The 23429-nt window shown below is 46.8% G+C and overlaps 1 protein-coding gene across 2 annotated transcripts in view; it reads left to right on the top strand.

Annotated features, from left to right (window-relative positions):
• The window catches only part of LOC138569526 (rho guanine nucleotide exchange factor 3-like), a 388611-nt gene that overhangs the window by 362022 nt on the left and 3160 nt on the right, over positions 1-23429 (top strand). The window lies entirely within an intron of this gene.

Below are 23429 nucleotides of genomic sequence, written 5' to 3' on the forward strand. Positions count from 1 at the left end.
CCTATCCTGATCAGTTCCCCTCTTATAGTGACTTTGAATCCCTCCCATACGATGGGGGCCCTCACCTCACCATTACCATTAGACTGGAAATATTCCTTGAAGCTAGTCAGGAGATCTTGTGCTGCTTCTTTATCTTTAAGGAGAAAGTAATTGCACATCCATCTCACTCGCCGGTGTTCTCCCGCCCAGGCCCCTATCTTTGCCCCCACTAGGTTGTGGTCTGACAATGGGATTGCTGTTAGGTCTACTTCTTTGACCTTTCTTTTCACCCCAAGGTCAACCAATATGTCTATTCTCAAGTAGGAGTCGTGAACCACTGAATAATATATGAATGCTGGGTCTCCCTGACTTGGAGGTGTCAGTGTGTCCTCAATACCCAAATCTTGGTTAATTTGCCTAAATGCTGGGAGTCTTTCCCTGTGTGCTTGGTGCATTCCGGTCATTGTCATTATTTTTCTATCCCTATCCAGGTCTATATTGAAGTCCCCTCCCCCCCAGCCCGCTTATACATAGGGGACCTTCAACAAACAGTCTCACCTTTTCTGTCAATTTCTCCCAGAAGAGGATTTGCGCTTTATTCAGACAATAAACTGACCCCAAGGTTATTTTATTCAGTAAATGGGGGGGGGGGGCCTCAAAAATAGGTGTCTACTGTGATGAATCTGATGATGTCAACACTTCTTTCCCAGAGGTAGCATCTCCCCATGTGGCCAGGGGATGAAGTCGCTAATTGATCCTGACCCTGGGGGTGGCTATATGAACAAGGACCACATGGGGCGGGTAGAATCGGGAGAGGTGACCCCTCAAAGCAACATGGCATCATCGGATGAAGGCACATACCCCTCTTTCCCTTTTTAGGGATGTTCCTTCTTTTCATATTATAAAAGCTCCCTCCCACTCCCCACCACATCTACTAATAACCTTTTACAGTATCCTGTAAAACGAAAACCCAGAAAGGCTCAAACTTTTAAACTCAAGCCTAAAAGCCGTGGCAGGAGAGTATACCAGGCAAACCCAAAGTTTGCAAGTTTATAAAGCAGGCCAGATAAAGAAGTCCTGGCAGAGGAATACTCTAAGTAAAAACAGGACTGTGAATCAAGTTAAACTAAAGTGGAGACAAACTTGGCAGGGCAGTACACCAGGTGTCTTGCCTGGTTGGAATTCACATTTAAATTGTTTTTTTAATACAAATTGTTTTTTGCTGTCCAGAAACCTTCAGGGAAGATTCGTACCCCTGGGAATCTTAAACTCTTGAATAGAAACCTGCTTAAGGGACCCATTCCCTGGAACGGTGAACCTTATCCATTAACAACCTTTTGTTGGAGTGTCTATATATTTATTTTGAACTTGATCATGTGTGCATCTTTCAAGACAAGAGACATTTCCCCTAGCACCTTAGTTACTTTTAGAATGTGAGGGCAAGGATGGGATTTTGGACACATGACGGTTTTGCTTTGGAGATCTTGACATTGGACAGTTCCTTAGTTTTTGTTGATGTAGGGAAATACCTCCTTGGAATAGTATTCATTTCAATAAAGGTTTGGAACCACAATCATGAGCTCTGTGTCCGAGTCTCATTCCCAGATCCTCACACTACCCTCTGTGTCTTTGGGCTGTTTCTGTATTACTACCCTACACCGGGTCCCCACCATTATTGCTACTGCTTTTTTTTTTTTTTTTTTTTTTTTGATGGACCTGAGGCATAATACACTTTGTCAATAACGCTGCCCAGGTGGGATGGTTCCTTCCCTTTTACCGAGTGGGTCTCCTGTAAGCAGAGCACGTCTAATCATGACATTTGAATTCCCGAGAGGCCATTGATCTCTTTCCTGGGGAGTTAATCCCCTTACCAAACTAGTTTTGATCTTGGGGTCGCTAAATGTATCAGCCATAAGCTTTTATGGTGTTAAGGTCACCTACCTCTCCTTGGCCCTTTATTATATTCAACATCTTTTTTGTATCGCTACTCTTTCTCTTAAACAAAACTCTATGGCGTTCTCCGGACGCATTGCTTGAGTCAAACTTCCCCAACAATAACAAACCCCCAAAATGAATAAAACCCAAACATATTCCCCCCACTCCTTCACCTCTCGAAATCCAGTCCATATCGATACCCCTCCCGTACACTGACTGGATCACCAGGTCTGACTTCCCCCTCATCCCTCCCATTCCTAGGACCAGAGCTACCTTGTCTCTTTCCTTACTCCCCCTTTATCCCAATTTGAGTTTCTCAATTTCATCTCTTCTTTGGTGACAGATTTTTCATTTTTTTAATATTTTCTGGAGCATGGAATTCTTCTGTCTTTACCCCCTCCCAATGTCTAGTTTTGCTGCGAGTCCAGATATTTATGCAAGGCATTCCCTTCTGCCATAAGTTCAACTGATCCTCTCCCGATGTCGTCTTCAGTGATCAGGTTGTTCTTTAAACACTTGTATTCAAATGAAATTGAGAAGGGGAACCCCCATTTATATCTCACTCCCTTCTCGCTTAGCCATCTGGTGAAGGGGGCGGGGGGCGCGTTGCCATCTCCTGGGTAGTGGTAAACTGGACAAATCCTGGAATATCGATATCTTACCAGACCCGTAATCATTGGGTGCTTCTCTTCTAGCTTTGTCCAGCACCTTAAACTTTTCTTTGTAGTAATGGAATCTTGCAAGAACTGATCTGGGCCCTCGTCCTCCTGCTCTATGCACCCTATTGATTGTTGGCTCATTAACTCTTCATTACTGAATATAATTCTTAAGACCTCCTGAACGGCTGTGTCCTTCTCATTTTCCCTATCCTCCTTCGGGAAGCCAAAGAACCAGAAGATGTTGCATCTTTCACGGTTCTCAACATAGTCCATTTTCAGTCTCGTGGCTTCTTCCTGTCTCTCTAGTTCGAAGATTTTCGTATCGAATTGCATCTCTATGATGTAAGCTGATAATTGATTTGCTTCCAAGCATTGTACTCTTATCTAGTGTATACACTTTTTTTTATCCAGGCCATCAATCGATGTCCATTAGTATCCCTCTGATCTCTTCCACGAGTGCTGCTATATCTCTCTTGGTCACTATCTGCTCCCCCATTTCTGTTACCACCTGTGATGTCTTTGCACCTGACAGGAGGGGACGCAGCAGCAGGATTTTAATTGTTGTAATGACTCCTAACTCATCGTGGGGTAATGCCCATTGGCTTGGCTTCCCTTGCAGTTGGTCTCTGGAGCCTTGACTTTGCCCCCTCAGTGGGAGGCGCGCCCTCTATCTGAGCTAGGGTTTGGGCAGTCGTGGGTCTCACCCCGGTCCACTGGTGGTTTCACTGGCAGATCTAGTCCAGTTTTGTCGTATTCACCCCCTATACTCCTGGGGACTTGCCTAATAAATAGTATTTCTTTTCTCTTGTGTTGCCTCCGTTATTTTAGTGCTTTGTTGGTTTAACTGTATTGCTACACCACCCCATAGCTCCAGGAGATTGCCTTGCTGCTCAGTTTACACTACCTTAGTTTGGCTAGGCTTAAATGTCAATAACCCTGTTCATCAACTAGGTTGGCCTTTCAGAACCCTTTCACCTGGCTGGTCCTGAAAATCTAACATAATAGTGTTCATTTCTGTGTCACCACAGGGCATGTAAAATAGAAGTTGTAGGACTGGGTAAGAAATGCACAGCTTCAAACTAAAGCAAGAGGAACCCTGTGTTCCCTTGAAAGGAGCAATGTGCTGTGAGCTCTGTGAATGTAATACTTTTTAAATGTGTGAAGGGGATGGTAGTGTTTGGATAATGAGTGAACCACATTGTAATCTGGTATTGCCCTAGTCTACAAAGTGATGTCACACAATCCTACAGACTGCTGAGATTTCTGTCCCTAGGGTACCAAGACAAGCCATTGCATGGTATAAGTAAAAATGTAAACCTGTGCGGCTCCACCTTCTTTATGCATGCACCGTCTTTCATACATCTGTCCATTCTTCCTGCTTGGACCAGTCGGGGAGCCCTGTAAGAAGTGCCCAAACTTACTTTAGCCATGTCTCTGTTCAAATTGTTATTACATCGATCAGAAATCTTCTCATTTATGTGGGCTGCTGGCCCTTTTGCTATATATATACATCAACGGTGCAGCTTTAAATAATGCTATGGCTGAACTGCACAGTTTTCTGAGGCCGACCTCCACAACCTGTGGCTTCAATACCTCACATCCTGGCAGAATTGACCAGATTGTCCCCTTTTGGTTCAGGTCCTCAACAATGGGTAAGATCGATATACAGAGGTCATCAACACCTGGCACCTCTCCCATTGAACTTTGTTGCAAGTAAGCAGTATGTCACAAAATCGTGCAGCCAATGGCACCAAATGGTATTTCATATCTACAGACTGTCTACCAATTATTTTGCCCCTGGCATTTGGGATATGGATGGGTGGGGGAACAGCAGGATCATAATCGAGCATGTTCCAAGCTGATTTCCCAGTCTTGGTCAAGAGGCAAAAGTCTATCCTCAAGACAGACTGCACATGAGAGAAGTCTTAGGAGATGAGCATGGGTAAACATCACCACAATAATCCCTCACTTTCACTGTTGGTGTGTGTTAGGGAGAATTCTCAGAAATGTGCTAATTCCCCAGCGCTTTTGCTGGACTCTAGTATTTTTTTTTCAACCAAAACTTTAACAGCTTGGTTCACATACACGGATAACTTGCATCTTTTTCACACCAGTGTGTGTTACATTCCCTTCAAAGTTTTAAACTCCAACTTCAATAATCAATAACTTTTTTCCCCTGTCGCCTCCAGTCCTCTTGGGTGGTCTTATAATATTATCTCTCAAGTTCTGGCTCATTTCCCTCTTACTCCAGGATTCCCAGCACCTGTAGTCTCTTCGCGTTATATAAATGTAATTTCATTTCGGGATGTTTTTTCGTGGTTTTCTTTTTTTACCGCAATTTTTTAAAATTATTTTTGGGGGAGTTAACCCCCCCCCCCCATTTAAAAATATGTCGATGGGGTTTTCGAAAAAAAAATTGCGGTAAAAAAACCTGCGATGAAAGGACATTGTACCATAAATGCAACGTGTCCTTGATTGCATACTGTATGTAAGGAGACCCCATTTACTAAGTCTTTAGCGTCCCTCGTACTATCGCAGTCATTTTCTCCTCATGGGGTGGGGGGGTGTTCCGTATGGTTCCATTGTCTCGCTATGCACCTCTTCGCAGCCATCATGCGATTTGCCCATAGCCTTCCTGCCTGTCCCCCTACTGGTTGTTGCTGATTGAGCATGGTACCCAGGAGTGCCTCTGACCCCTAAAAAAAAAATCCCTTTCTACTTCCATTATCTCCAGCACCTTGGACTTAACCTCCTGCCAGAAGTGTTCAGTCGCTGGCACCCCCACCATATATGCAGCATCGTCCCAGTCTCCCCAAATACAGGCGTCTGTGTGGTCAGCCATGGCAACAGGCTGAGCTTACTATTCAGTTTTCCCCAATCTTCAGGGTATTGCTCGTAATTGCATTCCCAAATAATCCCACTGGCCTGTCTCCCTTCCTCTCTCCCATCAACTTCCACAGGTGCTCTCCCGCCACCGCTCGTCCCATACCTACCCAGTGCTTCTGATTTTCTGGCCTTCCCCACTCTGCAAGTGCCCTTAGCTGCGCCACCTGGTAGTATTTCATTAAGCTTGGACTAGCCACCCCCGCCCCTGTGCCTTATTCCTGAACAACACCTTCCTTCCAATCCTCGGTTTCTTCCCTCCCCATTTGAAGTTTATAATGCATTCCTGGATCTCCTTCATAAGCTTCCCAGGCATTACTAGGGGTTTCGCCTGGAATAAGTACAGTAATCTAGGTAGTAAGTTCATCTTGATCACAGCTACCCTTCCAAACCAGGATATGTACTCCTCCACCTTGCTAAATCTACTTGAGTTGTTTGAGCAGCGGGTGGTAGTTGGCTTCTACTATTCGTTTGGATGCGGTTAGATGCGCCCCCAGATATTTAACTGGGCCCGAAGCCCATTTAAAAGGGCTACCTCTTTCCAACTCGCCTACAGACAAATTCAGAATTGTGGACTTTTTGAGATACCTCAGAGTAGGCTCTCATCTCCTCCAATATCGCTCGCATCGACTTCCCCAGTTCTGTGATCATTAGGATCACATCATCCGCAAACAGCCCTATCTTGTGGTGCGCCCCTGCCCAACTGACCCCTCGGATCTCCTTGTTACCCCCTAATCCGGTGTGCAAAGGACTCCATCACTAGAGTGAAGAGAAGCGGGAACAGTGAGCACCCCTGCTTCGTCCCCCTTCTTATTGAAAATGGGTCGGTTAGGCGCCCATTGACTTTCATTTTAGCTTGCGGGTGTTGGTAATTCGCCTTTATCATTCCCATGAAGTTTGGTCCCATTCCCACCTTCTGTAGTATTTGATCCATGAAGGCCCAATTGACCCGATGAAATGCCTTCTCAGTGTCTAACATCATTAGGCATGTAGGAGAGCCCCCCCCCCCTTCCCTGCTTTGTCTACCACGTGTAATACCCTCTGTTATCAAATGTATTGTGTCCCTGTATGAACCCCGTCTGGTCCTGCATCACCAGCCCTGGTAGTATCCCTTCTAACCTAGCCACTAGCACTCTTGTGTAAATCTTGGCATCCACGTTGAAAAGTGCAATGGGACGGTATGAGAAGCACACATATGGGCCCCTCCACCCCCCCCTGGAATCAGGGTTATATGCGCAATGTTCATGGCTGTGGTGACCTCTCCTGTCTCTCTGAAGTGGTTAAATAGGTCAGTGAGAATTCCGTCCAGTGAGTCCCTAAAGGTAGTATAAAATATAGCAGTTAGTCCGTCTTTCCCTGGGCTTTTGTTCATCTTTAGTTGGGATCTTGCTCTTCGCACCTCTTCCACACCTATGGGCTCTTCCAATTGGTCCTTTTGCCCGAATGTTAGCTTCGACCCTTCCCAGCCCTCCAAATATGCCACTTGCTTCCCCCTCTCCACTGGGTCCTCCCTATATAGATCTGCATAAAAATTTCTTACAATGCTTCTCTTAGCCCCCTCCGCCCCCCACTCGCCTTTCATCCTTGTCCTCCAGCATGGCTATACATGGCTTTTTTGTTCTTTGGCTCTCAATTGTCTAGCTAGCGCTGTTCCCACTTTATTGCCCTGTTCATAAAATCTCTGTCTGCTCCTTAATAGAGTGCTCTCTACCGACTTATTCGTTATTTGCCTCAGCTGGCCTCTCCGATGAGCTAATTCCTTGGCCACTTTATTTGTACCTTTTTGTCTTTCCTCAAGTGCCTTTATCTCTCTCTCCAGGCTTTCCTTTGCCTCCCTCCGCTTCTCTCAAATGTTCTTGGACGCCTCTGAGGGACCCCTTTATATGCTTCTTAAACACATCCCATCTCTCCCCTGGGTTGTCTCCCCCCCCCCCCCCTCCACCCATTCAAATTCCCATATTCCGTTCTCTGTTGCCTCACCTCGTGGTCCCTGAGCAGGTAGTGCTCCAGTCTCCACCCCCCCCGTCCCTCTCTGGGTATTACCTCCTTCCCACTCTAATGTGATTGGCGTATGATCCGAGATTGTCATGTGTCCCATTTGTATATTACTGGTCGCCTGGACTATACCTCGTGTTGCCATTACATAATCTATTCTGAAATATGTATTGTGAACATGGGAGTAATAAGAGTCATCCCTTTCCTGAGGGTGCCTTGCCCTCCACACATCGCAGAGCCCCTCCTCCTGAAGCCTGCCCACTAGTTGCCGGGACATCGTCCCTGTCACATGCCCCCTCAGCCCCCCAAACTCCCTCCACACCCCTTATCTATCCGATACAGGCTCTGCTGCTAGATTAAAATCCCTGGCTATAATAATTTCCCCTTCCCCCAAATTTGCCAAGCTCCTCCAAGAATCCTCCTAAAAATGCACATTGTTCCAGATTGAGGGCACACACTGATGCCCATGTATACAACTGACCCCATACCCTCCCTTTCACCATCACATTCCTCCCTTCCATGTCCTGCCTAACCTTTGTCCCTTCCATTTTTATGCTTTTGTGGATTAGGATCGCCACCCCTCCACGCTTGGAGCCGCCGCAGCATGGTATTGCTGTGCATAATTCCTGCTACGTATGTGTCCCTCATCCTCCCTCACCAGGTGAGTCTCCTGTAGGCAGACTATCTCCGGCCCCTTCTTGTCTAGTTCTCCCAGGACTGCTACCCTCTTGTTAAGGCTGTTCAGTCCCCTAACATTCCATGTTCTCAGTTTATACATCCGGCTTTAATTAGGTGCCCCCCTGTATACTACGGCACTGTCAGTTCCCTCTGAGTTGTTGAGCCATCGCCCCTTCCCGCCCGTCGGACTGGTTATGAATTCCCCTCCTATAACTATCCCTGGATCCTTGCCCAGGTTCTCGGCGTGGTCCCCCTTGGTGAACAGTACATGGTCTCACTGTCCCCTCCCCCCACCTGTCTCTTACCCCGCCGACACCCAATTTCTTACCGACCAACAGGCTATATAGTCCATGTGGTACTTTTACTGTGAGCATCAGTTCCTTTTTGTATTTCTCCTCCTCAGGTCTTCCTTGCCTTTTTCATAGTCCAACCCTGTGGACCAGGTCACGTTACAGCCGTTGTTGCTTCTTGATGGGCTTCAATATTATCGCCTCCTGTCTCCTTTGAGTTCATCCCCAGTGCCATCAGACAGTCCTCAACCTGGGTGACTGTCCTTTCTTCGTTACCCATACGGAATTGGATCCGCATCAGGTAGAGCCATCTATATCTAACTTCCTCTTATTAAGTTCCTCTGTCAGTGGTTTGAAGGCGCGTCTTCTCGCCAACGTGATTTGGGAGATGTCTTCATATATCAGCACTTTGTGCCCTCTCACTCTGATCTTGCCCTTTGTTCTGGCCACCCCTATTAACTGTGCCTTGTCCTTGTAGTTGTGCATCTTAACCAAGATGTCTCGGGGGTCTCGCCCCTGGGTCCATTATCCTATTTCCCCACTCTGTGGGCTCTCTATACCAATATTTCAGGCCGCCTCTTCGTCCACCAGTTCCTTGAATATTTCCCTTATGCAGGCCTCTAGATCAGAGTCCTCCGCTCCTTCCCCCAGGTTCTTGATACGAATGTTGTCCCTGCTTGACCTGTTTTCCAGATCCTTGTACTTCTCTTCAAGTGCTTGAAGCCTCTCCTCTGTTTTGGCGCATCCATTCGGGCTCTCTTACATCTAGCTCTGTTAGGTGCTCTTCCATCGCCACCACTCTCTCTCCCAATAAGTCACTATCTCTCCTGTTACTAGTGATGGCTTGAGAGAGCTCTTCTCTTATGCTCGCACCCTCTGCCTTTACAGTATCTGTCGGCTCTCCCTTGAATTTTGCCAGCCCTGCAAGCAAATCTTCCATGGTGAGGGCCATTGTGCCAGCGTTCTGTTCCGCCAGATTGCCAAAGGAAAGCTTTGTTTGAATGTGATCCTTGCTGCGCCTTTTTTGCTCCCGCTCACCCATGTTGAGATTCTTCTTGTTTGGTCCCATCAGCTTCACCTTACTCCACTGCTGCCATTACCCCTCGCTGTCCCACTTGTCCTGGCACCATTGGGCGCATCTCCTCTGCCCAGCTCGTATTCCTCTGCTGTTTCCCTGTCTGTGCTGTTCCCTCCTCTGCCGTCTGCCCTTTACTGGTCTCTGCTCTACTCCTTTTCCACCCACCGCACAGGCTCATTCATTGTTATTTGATGTTGGAGCTCTCCGGCTCTGTGTCCAGGGGTTGTCTGTACCTACGTCTGGGGCCCTTGGGGTCAACCTTTTAATCTTCGTGGTGAATCATCTTCACCCTTTGTAGGTCCTGAGGCTTCTCCCCCTTGGAGGGCTTATGTGCCGTTCTGCCTGTTTCTTTGCTCTCCTGTCGCCTTGCCGCCCCTAATCTGATTTTCTGGGGGGGGGGAGGGAGGGGGTTCCCCGGCCCTCTGACCCGCTTTATCAGGTTTGCAATTCAATTACTGCTCGCTTTGACCAAATGATTTGGGACTGGGCTCGCTCTGTTCTGGTGTGCCTGCTCCCCGTGAGCGTTGTGGTCTACTGAGGCCACCTGCCACTGCCTGCCAATCTTGCCAGAGTTTCCCTGGAGCCCCTTCAGTCTCCTCAAGTAGTTGGCTTGCATGCACCACGTTAATTCTAAGACATTGCATGTCGGGTCTGGCAGTGCCGCAGCTTCCAAGGGGCTTTCATACCACTCCGGATCGGTCAGAAGCCATCCGTGCTTACCAGGACTCTTCGCGGCCACTCTTCTCTCCGGCAACCATTTCCTGGTGCTCTGATGGCCCTACTTCCTTCCCTCTGTCACATGGGTCCTCCAGCGGCCTTGGCGCCTCCTGCGTACCTTGGCGCTTGCACCTCCCGTGCTTTGCCACGCGGTTCTTCTTAGCGGCTTCTCCTCCTTCTGCCAGGGCGGTCGACTCCTGGCTCTCCTTCCTGTTCTTTTTGCTGGCGGCTTTCTCTGCGGTCCTCGCGCAATCTCCCCTTAACCGCTCCGTACCTTCTAGGATGGTGTCCCGCTCTTTGTCTGCCAGGCTCCTGTCTGGGTGCTGTCTCCTCCTCGCAACCTCCCGCCTACCTTGAGCCGATCTCCATGCAGCTCCTCGCCTTCATCCAGGCCAACCGCCATTCCCTCTTTCTGCTCTCCCGCCCGTTACTTGGTTTCTCGGAAGGGGGGGTCGTCTTGCTCTTGCAGTACGAACACCTTGCCCGCTCTCTTCTCCCTCGCTGTTTCCGAACCTGCAGGCCAGGGACTGATGCCTCTCTCTAATCCTGACCAGAGCCAGCCGCCATTTTCGCTTTTGGCTCCCCCGCCCTGTCGCTGCTCCGGCGTCTTCTTTCTCATACTACTTGCTGGCAGTGTTTCTGTGGTATTATCAAGCAAAGACCTTCCCACAATGTTGCTGCAGCTCTCAGTATGGTTTTGGCGTGCCTGATGGGGATTTGTGTATATTTCACTGGCCCTGGATGGAGCTACCGCAATGCACGTCCACTCAGCCCGCTATCTTGGCCACGCACCCGACTTTTTAATTTTTAACCTGGAGAGAGTGACTTTTTTTCCCCACTCTATTTTCCTGTGATTTAAACACCGGTTCTTTTTGGTTTTGGAGTCTGACAAACTCCATAGGCATCATCTTTGCATTGTTACACACAGCACCTTCAGTGCAGCGGCACAGGGAAGTCTCGTAGATTTCCCAAAGGTTTAAATACCTTCTCTTGGGTAAACTACTTGTTTCCAAGAGCAGTAAAGTGAAATTGACTTTACTTACAATTTGTAACTTTCTAGACCCAGCACACACTAGACCCAGCACACACTATCTTAACATACGTGCTGGAGGGGTTACTTAGTACCCCCTTTGTCTAATTTCTCATGTAACATTTTTGTTATCCTTTCTCCTTTCTGAAATTAATGGCTGGTGGCAGTGGTTTACTTTTTACTACCATTGGGTGCTTTTACCGCGGGGTGCGTTCGCAGCTGCAGTAAAGCACCCATGGGTGCCCATTTTTGTCAAAATGGCCCCAGTCTTCTTTTTTTTGCCATTTCTTGCTGGAAAGGTCCTTGAGATTTACTCTGTGCGCCAAACCAGGTTTGGTCCCTTTGGTCCCTTTGGTCACTTTGTCTTTGGCGGGATTCACGAGTGAAGCCCGCCTCTGGCTCCAGTAGGTCTGGCAGGGGCAGGAAGTGAGGGAGGTGCCCGAAACTCCATGTGGTTGCAGGAATGCACCCAAAGGTGATTGGCCGGCTGGCTGTACGGCAAGGGCAGGCACCCTGCTGTGTGATTGACAGCTAGGCTGGAATGAATGGGAGAAACCTACATAAAAGGCAAGGCTTTTTGGCTTGGAAGGCAGTCGACCACTGGACGATGGAATCCGAAGAAGAACTTGGAAGAGATGCCTGCTGCAACTCCTGGATCGTTGGTTTGCCCGGTGAAGCCCTGCTGCTGTGCTGAAGCTCAGAATTTGCCTTGCCTAGAGAAGCCCTGTAAGGACGACTTCTCCCCTTGGGTTGGTGGGACCAATCAACTCCAAAGTGAACTCGTTTGGACATCCTCTCAGAGCTGGCTGTACTTCTGCTGGAACCGAAGTGCCAGGGAGAGGAACACCAAACAGAGTGCATCACTTTTAAGTTGGACCCAAGCTTGTGGAAGATCCTCTGGACTCCCAGTAAGCAGGACTGACCAAGCCTGAGCCACCTCAACAGAGTGCTAGACCCCAGATGCGAGGAAAGTCCAGAGTGGTATCGGTCTGCGGTGGTGTTATTTGCTGAGACACGAGGAGCTAAAACCCAGAAGTGCTGCCGAATAGAAGTTTGTCCTTTTCTGCCACTGACCGTCCCATTGCAGTGCAGGAGTCCCCAGATGTTCTCCCTCCTTGTCCCCACGACTGAGGCCCAGGAACAGGATCTGAAGAGCTGCACAGGAACAGAAGCCAGCTGGAACCATTACTTCTAACCAAAGGTACTGTAAAGTTTGAGAGGACTTTCCTCTTGTTGTAGCCTTACTTTATCTCAGTTGAGACTTGTCTTGGTTGCTTCTTTAGAGGTGCTTGCATCTTCTACCTCTCACAAGCCTCCCAGCTTGTGACCCTACAGTGATTCTACTTTTTCTTCAAAGACTTCTAAAACATTGTGCAGGACTTTTACTTGCCTGCAAGAAGTGCTTCAGCTCACCTAGACTTTTGCCCAATTGACATTGGCTGGCCTGGCTCCCTGAATGACTCCTCTCTCCTCTGATTGTGCCTTAGCTTCCCTCCAGGAAATGATTAATTTACTTTGCATTGGGGGGGTTCAAACGTACTTACCTGCTTCAGAATATGTGTGATCTCTTGTTTTATTCTGAAATATCTTTACTTTAACACTAATTTCAGTATTGCTCTAAATGTTCCAGTGATAAATAACTAGAACACTGTGGACATTAATATAAGTCACCTGAGGGTGTAGGAAGTGTCTGTGCCATCCCAAATGGGTACTTTCTGATTTAGAGAAACTAAGAGTGTGTATTTTGGAGTGTATTTGTGCGTGACTATTATTGCCCCTTTTGAAGGCTTATTCAAACTGACAGTCAAATAATTGTTTAATCAAGAAACCTTGAGTGTATGTGTTTATTTGGATGCTTGTCACTGTGAATCACCAAAGGTTGAGTTCATATTGCCAGGAGGTCAAGGTTGTTGTAGTGCACCCAAAGGGTACTTCTCCAAATCTTGCGTAACAGTGTAAATGTCCCTTCCGCATTTGATGGTGCTCACAAAGCAGACCACCGTATAGCAAGAAGAGAAGCAATCCACCAATACTTTATTTCAGTCTTTGACCATTAGATTCACCCACGAGAGAGACAAAGCTGGCGAGCTACAGCAACAGGTAGAGGGCTCGGGTGAAGTCTACCCAACTTCTACACAAAGCTCATGGCAACTTCACATCGACCATTGGGCATCCAGCTTTTTGGAGCTGAAACAGATTGACTGCTGGGCAAATGCAAGACCAATGCTGCTACTGTGAACTTCTTGGATATGCTATAAGGGCCTCTCTGAAATCCTTCTCCAAAGGACAGGACAAAATATTGAACTGCATAATGTGCCTCTCAAATTGCAGGGACCGAACTATGCTTCCAGCTGTCGGGGGCAATAGAAAACCATGCAAGATGTAGGATGGCTCAAGGCCCTCCAACGCTGAAAAGAAACTGACCTATGGGAGGAAGAGCTCCTTTTTTCTGAAGGGCTTGAAGGTACAAAGGATCCTTGTGTTTTATCAGTAATGCCTAGTGGGTACAGGCTGATCCTTCTGCTGCCTCCACCCCAATCTGCTTGGCACTATCACCAGCGCTAATGGGAGCGACCCAGAACCTTCTGGACAAAGGACCTTATAAGATGTCCCTGTTAAAGACTTGGCTATGAAAATCTGTTTCAACTTTTGTTTACAGTATAAACGAAGAGCAGAGAATGATGTAACTTTCTAAATTTGTGTTTAACCAGTTTATTCCAGATCAATATTTTCAGATGACTACAGTGGATCAGATTCCAACAGTGAGGCTGAAAGTGCATCATAGCGCTAAAACATGTTGTGTCCATCCTCTTCAGACCCCACACAGGTCCTTCCTGATGTTAATGTCTGGAGATGAGCATTGCCAATAAAAATGATTTTCATTGGACCTCGGCTCCACGCCTCAAACTTAGACGTTTGTATCTCATTTGCATCGCCTGGTTACACAGTCTATCGGTGCCAAGACTGGTTCAAGCAACGTTTCAGGAGCAAGTGGCAGCCCCCTCAATTAATTTTTCAGCCTCCTGCTTCAGCTGGTTCTGCCAGTTAATCTTCCGATATTCATACTGACGCCTAGGCACATAGTTCCTTTCATCAGTGTGGTACAGTACACTTGCCAGTGCTGGAGAATTTTGGCAAGAAGTCTTTCTCTAAAACCAGCATATCACAACTTTGCTTCTGTGTTCATGTATGTGACTGTTCACGTGAAGATTTTATATGTAGCTGTTAAGCCTGGGTGAACTTGTTCGGAGAAGAACCAAACCATCCAAATATTTTACATTTTTTGACCAATCCAGTTTAGACAATGGTTGGTGGTTCGGGCTAACAAAATATATATCTGGTACATTTGGTTCGATTTCTAATTCATGCTTTTGAGACTGAGGCTGGAGGTTGATCAGTTGAGGGGTATTTCTAAAAAAATAGGATTTAACTGAGGGAGAGGCAGAGATTTAAACTGAGCTTTAGTTGAGGGAGTTCCAGGTCTTTCCATAGAAGCTTTTGCATAGTCATCAATGCAATTGTAGCATTTTCTTTCTGAAGCGCGGGTGGTGTGTTAAGACCCCACCCCAGTGTGGTATTCACCACTGCCCCTCCCATTTTTCTTGTCTTTATTTTTTTACACACTACTCGCTCCTTTTTTAAAAAAGATGCATTTACTTTTTTACTCTACGACCTTGCCCTTTTTACATCTGTTTTGGTGGTTCCTGATGTAAATGCACATGCACCGATGGAATTACATAATGGCGCAAATGCATCGATATGAAGACATGTCCCTGTTGAGGCACAGGTAGACAATTAAAATGTGATTTAGCTGGAGAGCGGTAGGAAAGTGAAATAGGGTAGTTCTGATTGTCTCTTATATGGACTCTAAATCCCATTGGCTACCTTTCGTGACTGCTGAGTCAGTCATTTGTAGCTCTTCTAGTAACCTTGTTCCCTTGAAGTTTTGGTGCCATTTTTGATTTTGTATACGTTGCTTTTGCTGTTAGGGAGACTTCAGTAGAAGTCCCGTTTGGCAGCTTATTTATGGTGTCGCCCTTCTTAGCAGTTGACTACTAGGAGAGGGTTGCTCTTTGAGGCCTACCTTCTGCATCTGGGAGTTTTTTCACCCAGAAAGCCTGTTGAGTGGGTTGGCGGCAGCTAAATGTTTTGTTTGGCTACACCATACTGTAGCCTTTTTACCGATTTGGTAGCCAAATGGCCATTGGGCTACCAATGTTTGGACCACAACAGGTGCCAAAACCAGCATTTCTGCCTACATAGGCTCTGTTCAGAGCCTACCCAGACCCTGCCTGTATGTGCGTCTTTTCTAGTTTTAACGGTGTAGCTCTGACATCCCAATCTGCATTGAAGTGAGTTCCTGTGAAGTACAGTTTGGCTAGCCAGCGCTGTTAAGATGGCTGCCAAAACTTTGGATGGTACATGGAAGCTAATTTGATGTTTGGTGTAGGCCCCTGCTTGGTGTGCATTTCTCGATCAGTGGGGAACTCTAACCGTTGGTCAGATCCGTTACCAACCTGGAACCACGTCTTTGCTGTTGAGAGGGATGATACTGTCCTGAAGATATTTGCTTGTGCCCCTGTGCTTACTCCATATCTTCCAAAGTCAAAACTCTGCTCCTATCCATCCAGGGGAGTTCTCTCTCGGATTTCTCAAATTCGCTAAGGACTGCTGGATCATCCTTCAATGCAGGCAGCACATGTGCTTCATTTGAAGCTCCTGCCTGCTTTGCCTGCTATTAGCACAAACGTTGCTGAAGCTGGGATGCTTGCTTCTAATAACAAACCTTCATGTTCTTTGTTATACACAATTACAGCACATAACATATACATTTTACATAGACTACGAAACTAATTACAAAAAATGACATTAGATTTTACTCACTATAAAATTTCATCCAAGTTTTTAGTTCATTATCTTTAAAAATCCATAGTATAAAATGAATAGCTGCCAGTATCAAAGCAGTCGGCGTGCTGCCAGTATCCGAGCCCAGAACACATTTCCATAAATTGTATTGATATTATGAACACATTGCCATCTATGATGTAATAATGGTGGACATTAGGGTGTTGCAGTTCTCGATTTCACATCCATTACATATCCTAGATTTTCTATTGGCTCAATAATACCCTCTTGTTCCCAGAACTTTAAGTTAAAATGCAGTTTCATAAAATTGCGTCTCCCGGTATATATCAGCTGCTCTTTCCTTCACAAGATGGACATCGACCTCAGTTCTGGATATTTTATTATGTGTGCAGAGGCAATCATTCCGGGGGAAAAAATATATTTAAGCTAGATTATTTTTACATCAACAAATCAGTTTATTTTGGAAAATGTTTTCAATAAAAAACAATTCCTAAAACAGATTACACATTTAATTAACAAGGAATTAGAACGATGCCCATAAAAACCGAAACCTTACAAAAGAATCCAATAAAAACACAAAAATCGCACATGTTGCAGTTAAAAATGAACTGTTCTTATTTTAAAAGTCTGTCGAAGATATGACCGTAATGCCCAAGCGACAAGCGGAAAGTTAGCTGCTAATAAATAGCATAGAGCTGGGTGGTACTGTAAAAACCAGCCAGTCTTGGAACTAGTAGAAGTGTTTTTCCTTGCATTGTGATAGGCTGGACAAAAAAAGTGCATCAAGTCCTCCTTTGCTTCAGAGCACAGTGGACAGTTAGTATCATCACATTGTCCGCGCCATACTAGCGCTTTTACAGGCATTTATTTTATTTTTTACATTTTTGTAATGCCCAGATCCGAGGCTATCGCAGCGTTTCGTACAAAACATAGGTAGGAGCACAAAGTACAGATTAACAGCCTAGGGATGAAGCAGAGGTCAGATGTTACTCGTATTACCAGGTTTTGACTAGTTTTATTAAGGTGGAGACCTCCTTGATAATTCGCTGGGTTAGAGTTTCCCTTGGATTAGACCAGATGCGCAGTCAGTGGAAGACTGATTCGAGAGGGAGGTCATCCTCCAAATAGCTCATGCTCCGATCAGTATGCACAGCAAAGGTTGAGGTGGATCTAGGCAAACCTAATAACTTTGGAAGTATTTGAAACCCCACATAGTGATGCACCATATTTAATAGCTGCTTTTATTTTCATGGCATACACCTTTAAGATCATTTTAGTACTTGGCGCATGCACATAGCTGTAAAGCGAGATAATCCTCCCCTGCCCCCCCAAACAACTCTTTCATCCTGAGGACCTGCTTAATGTGGGATCCTCCTGTTAAATTTGCAGAATAAACAAATGCTTAGATAGTCAAAGTACAAAACTATAAGGATATTCCTAAACATCTTGGGCATTGTGGGTGTTTTTTCCCCTAAATTGCAGACAACAGCAGATTTTTCCGTATTCACCCTAAGGTCTAATTGATGCATGAAGCAGGTATATTCTCCAATTAACATTTGTAGGGCCCTTGGAGTCAGCACAGTACCGTCAGCATACGCCAGGACAGGCAAAGCCCTGTTGCCAAGCTTTGGTATGTCACATTGCAACTGTAGTAGGAAGTCGTATAGACCATTACAGAGCTTGCAAAATCTACTGGCCCACTATCATTGGCGAGTAGTTTTTATGAAGGGCGAGTACCATTTGCATTCTACTCGACCTTGCTGGCAAGTGTGGGGATGTTAAAAACTTATTTTGTTTGCAGTAAATGGCAAATACAAGTTTCACAGTGGTACTTGACAGCATTACACCAAATATGAAGTATGCTTATGGGGACATGCACCATTTTACAAAAAACACAGATAAATATTTTGTTACCTGTCACCTTGGGGCAAGTGCATTTTTCTTAGGTCGAGTATGTAAACTAAGGCACTCGCCCTGCAGGACTAGAGGGATTTTTTTTAAATGTCGCTACTGCTAGTTGCACTGGGAGATGTATGACGTCAACCAGTCTGCCCAATAGAAGTGCGTGCTGCACCAGGGATCCATCAGCACGTCTGAAACCCCTCATCATCCAACGGGACAGCCCAGAATGCAATGTGGTTGTCATGTAGGCTGAATCTGAATAAATAATCACTTCCGTTCCCCTGCTGTGGTCTAAGGCCAATATTCAGGCTACTAGCTCTGCTTCTCGTGCTGAGTAATGTGATGGCAGTCTTGCGCTTATCACTACCTCACTAGTCCTGTCTAGTGTCTCACTAGTTTGTCTCACTACTGCTGTTCAAGTATGTCTTTCCCCATCTGTTTGGTCGACTGTTGATGACCCTGATTCTTGATGAGCCATTAATGTAGAGCATGCCCCCTTCCTCAAGTGCATCCTCGTGTACTTTGCGAGTGCTGCTGAACTCTTCCAGGTTTGCTGTGCAGTCATGTGCATAGTCTCCCTCCTCTAGAACGTCAGCAATAAATGTTGCCTTGTTAGCAAGTCTGTATCTAACTACCTTGAGGGCTGGGTTGGATAGTTGCTCCTTATACCCTGATGCTCTTTGCGTTGTCAGTTTGCTCTTTGGTCTCTCCAATATTACAAAAAGAACATGCTCCACGTAAAGAGTGGAGCTGCATCCCATGATGATACTCGCTGGTTTGTCCACTGCGAATGCAGCGGCAGCCATTGCTCGCTCGCATGGATAGTGTCCTCTTATTACTGGGTACGCTGTAGTATGCTAGTGGCTTGTGCCCTAGGCTAGTCTTCTGTGTCGGTACCACTGTCATTACCACTCCATCGGAGTTGGAGAACAGGAAGTATTCCTTTTGATAGTCTGGGATTCCTAACACCGGAGCTGTGCAGATTGCTTCCTTCAGCTCGTTAAACGTGTCAGTCATTTCTGTTGTCCATCATATTATTTTCTCCCCTTCTGTGCTTCTTTTAGTGCAGTTAGTAAGGGTCTGGTATATGTGCTGTAGTCCAATACCCATGCCCTGCAATAGTTGCATAGTCCCAAGAACTGCTGCTTCTCTGACTGTTGTGGGTTTTGCTGTTATATGTATTGTCTCCGCCCTCTCTGGCGTCACTCATCGGCCATATTAGATCTGTCCAACGTATAGCACCTCTGTCTGACAATATTGCATTTTGGCCTTGTCCACCTTGTATCCCTTGTCTGCTAACACTGTCAGCATGTGTACTGAGTCATTTCGGCACTGTTCTTCTGACTTGCTACATATCAATATGTCCTCTACGTACTGTATGACCGTGCTCAATCTGTACGTTGCATAGGTCCAGCTGAAGGACCCTATTGAATATGGACTGCGATTCACAGTACCCTTGAGAAAGTCTTGTATGTTTCCACCTATTTCTATATAGAAACTAAGTCAAGTCTTGTGGGTGTAGTGGTATATAGAAGAAAGCATTCTTCAAATCTATGACCGTGAAACACAGCTTCCGTTGGGATGCTGCACACAATTATTGCTGGATTCTGAACGAAATATTCTGCTTATACGATATATATGATTAAGAGGGCACAAATCCTGTATAAAATGCCACAACCCCGCCCCTGTCGCTTTTTTGACTGGGTACACGGCCGTGTTGCATGGTGATTCTGATGGTACGAAGATGCCCTGCTTTACGAGTGCCGCAATAGTTTTAGATACCTTTTGTCTGCCTCCCTTGAGACTGGGTACTGTTTTACTCGTGGTAAAATCGCTCCTGGCTTCAGCTTGATCTTTACTGCGCCCACCCCTTCGAAGCCCCACATCATAGGGACTGGTGGTCCATAAGATGCTGGGTACCATGGCCATATCCTCCTTGAGAAAGGTCTGCAGTGCCTTCATCGCACTTCTCTGTGGTACCTCTCTGTAATGTATCCTAACGCAATATGTGACACATTTCGAACACCATCTCATGATCTGATCTGTTATCCCTGAATAATTCCTCGTCGGTCACTGTGGTCAACCTGTATCCTTCTGCTATGCTGATCACTGCTCGCCACGTGGCGTCTGTCCCATGCACTGCTATCCACTCGACTCCCACAATTACTGCCTCTAATTCTGGTGGCACTATAGTCCATTCCTCTTCATCCAATGGTAATCTCTGGTCTGAACAAGTTTGGAATGCACCACATCTTCCCTTGAATCCCCGTGAGACATGCTATTGCAATCTCAGACCCATATTGGAACAGCTCCTCATCCTCTGGCACCTCCCTCTGTACTCTTTGTCCACAATACGCTTGAAATATTTCCCTCTCATTGAGAAGGTATATATCCCTGGTGTGGAGCACACTATCCCCTTGTCCGTGAATGAAATGGTCCTGTTAAATCTGCTCATAATGTCTCTCCACAGTAGTGTGGTGACTGAAAATTCTGCAGTATAGGTGCTTGCATCTTTGCTGCCTGTGTCATGGGCTGGTGTTGCTGTGGCTATGCGCTCGGTGCCTGTCCTTGTTGTTGTTTGGTCCTGTGTGTAATACTCGTCCTGTTCCCCTTAGTATTCTGGCTGGTATTGCATCCCACCCATTATGTGCCCCCCCCTGCTTCTGCGCACTCTCGAAATGTGCCCCATCTGTCTGCATACCCAGCACTGTGGTGGTGCCCTCCCCTGCCCTTGAAAACCCCCAGAAAATCCTTGAGCGTTGCTGCATCTGCTGCCCGTATCCTCAAAACCCTCCTGGGAATCCCCCTTCGTTGTGATGTATATCTGGTCCGTACCCGCATCCTCTAGGTGGCCCCCCCTCTTCCTCAAAACCCATGCTGCACACTCCCTCGGCCCATGAGTCCCTCCACCCCCACGGACAGCGGTTTACTGTGCTTGTCAGTACTGCCCCTTCCATGGAGTATTCAGACAACTTCCTCTGCACTAACTTTGCGTCCTCTGCTCGTGCTTTCCTTGCATTTTCTTTAAGTAGCCTACAATGGTGTACGATCGTGAGATGTACTTCCAGCCAAGGTTTTGCCTCCATGCCTACTAATTTCTTGAGCTGCTTCTGTACCGTTCTGGTAAAATAATGCTACTGTTTTGTCCTACGGTTCTCGCGTTTCAAGACTCCAAAGCTCCTGAATAGTCTGCATATAGTGTAAGGGGTCTTCGTCTTCCCCCATTTTGCGTGCCATAATCGCACCGATGTCTGACGTGTCTGGGTATTGTGTCCTTAGAGCTTGCCATACGGCTGCTCAACAATTTGCAAATGGCGAACCATTGTGCGTGTGTCCTGGGTGGTTAATCCTGGGTACCCTGCCCTTCTCCATACATCCTCCTCCTCCTCATCAGCAGCCGCCCTGATGATTGCCACTAGTAGTCCCTTTACTTCCCCCACTGCTCATTTTTATCCCACTGTCACGCTTTCCATCTGGTATATCCGTTTACCTGCACCCGCGGTTAACAAGGTTAGCCTACACCTCAAGTTTTTAGTCTGTGCTTGCATGGTATATATTCGGGTTGCCCCCACACCTTCTTTTTCCAGCAGGGGCAACTGTGTAAACCCTATCTCCTCATTTGCTCCTCGAGTCAGTCTAATCTGCCTGTCGCCATCTTTAATGTTGGTGTATGCTTTTACTGGTTCCCCTTTCTGTCGCCCTGGGAGATCCCAAAGCCTTTGTACATATGGAACCAGGTAATCTAGGTTGCATAAGGCATCCACCGAGCGCGGTGCTCGGTCTTCCTCGTCTCCCTTAGGCCCCCCTGTGCTCCATACCCCCCCACCCCCCCTGCACCTTTCCCTGCTGACTGATGCATGGGTTGCCCGCTTCCCTCTTCCCCACTACTTTGTGCGTCGTTGTCTGTGTCCATTTTACTGCAAAAATCATCCATGAAGCTCAGTCTCCTAGAGGTTGTCTGTGTTGGGCTTAACTGTGAAGTTAATGTCAATCAAGTCTTGCCTGCCTCCTCCCCCCAGGACCCCATACCTGTCCTGTCTGATACGGTGGTAGTCCGATCCTGTGTAGCCGTGCTGTCTGGCTCCGTTCATCTCCCAAGCTCACTGTCCACCGTGCCATTATGTCTATAATTGTGCACTCCTCTTCCTTGCATATGCGCTCTCTTGCTATTCACTCTATTTCCCACATTTTCTGCTCCCTCTTTACTAAAACTTGCTTTTCCTTCTCATCATCCCTGCCCAGTCTCTTGCTTCGCTGCACCCCTTAAGGCCCTCCATCTCTTTTGCTGCTCCTGCTGCTTTTCCCGTTGTCTTTCCTTCCAATTACAGGAAGATCTGTTCCCCTACCCATTCGTTCAAAGCTATACCCCCCCCAGCCCCTACTTCGTGCTTGCCTGTGCCTTGCTGCATGCTCCTTTTCCACTGTCAGTCTGCCCAACTCCTCACGGCCCCTCCTCCTTGGTGTATATGGTGGAGGTTGAAATACTGGATTTGAGTACCCTTCTGCTGCCTTTTAGCTTCCATAGTGGGTAAAGCCCTTTCTCATCGTCTGTGTCCCGTGCGTTTTCACTCGCAGGAGAGGGTGGGGGACTGGAGGTTGGGGACGCTAGCCCCGGTGTCTCCTGTTGGCTTAGCATCCATTGATGCTTCGCTACCTCCCTCTCGCCCTCCTGGAATATTCTCCAGAGTTCGAATATCACCATACGATTGGCTAACTTCTTAGTGTGTCCGTAGTGGTTGCTGCACATCTTTGGAGAAACTTGAGCATTGTGGCCATGGCTTAGCCAATTTACCCTTGGTGCTGTTCATCCATTCCATGCTATATTTAGAAACCTTGTCCTTCTAGGGCAGAGGGGTCTTACACAAGTGCTGTAGGAGCGTGTCACCCCTGCACTTCCCTTGATGCATTGCATTTATTCTTACCTGAGCTCAAATCGAAGTTTTCTACACTCTGCTGTTGGAAAAAACACAATCAAATGACTTTCCTTGAGCACCGTCCTTCCACAATTCTCTGCCTCCTCAGGCACACCCACCAATCTTGCGCATGTGCCTACCGTGCAGCGCCACTGGACGCCCTCCTGTGAATCTCAAGTTTCTGAATTCCGCGCCTACAACACCTTGTGATGTTAAGTCCTATGCACAAACCTAATGGGTGACATCACCAACTCACTGAACAAAGATTGCTTTATAGAACGTACAATGCTAAGGTCTCACTTACACAAACATTTATAAAGAAAACCCCACATGAACCCACAGCTGTCTTCCTGTTTTGTAATAAGGGATACCAGTATTCTTTGTGTTCGATCTGTACCTGCAGTGACACCTTGTACATAAAACGTCCCCGCGAGACTTAACCAGATGAATCGCCTTCCGCAATCTAGGCCAGCTCCCTTTGCTAAACCTTACGGGGATACCATC

This window comes from Ambystoma mexicanum, chromosome 2q (assembly GCF_040938575.1).
Source record: "Ambystoma mexicanum isolate Mex_15411 chromosome 2q, UKY_AmexF1_1, whole genome shotgun sequence".
Classification (NCBI taxonomy): Eukaryota; Metazoa; Chordata; class Amphibia; order Caudata; family Ambystomatidae; genus Ambystoma; species Ambystoma mexicanum.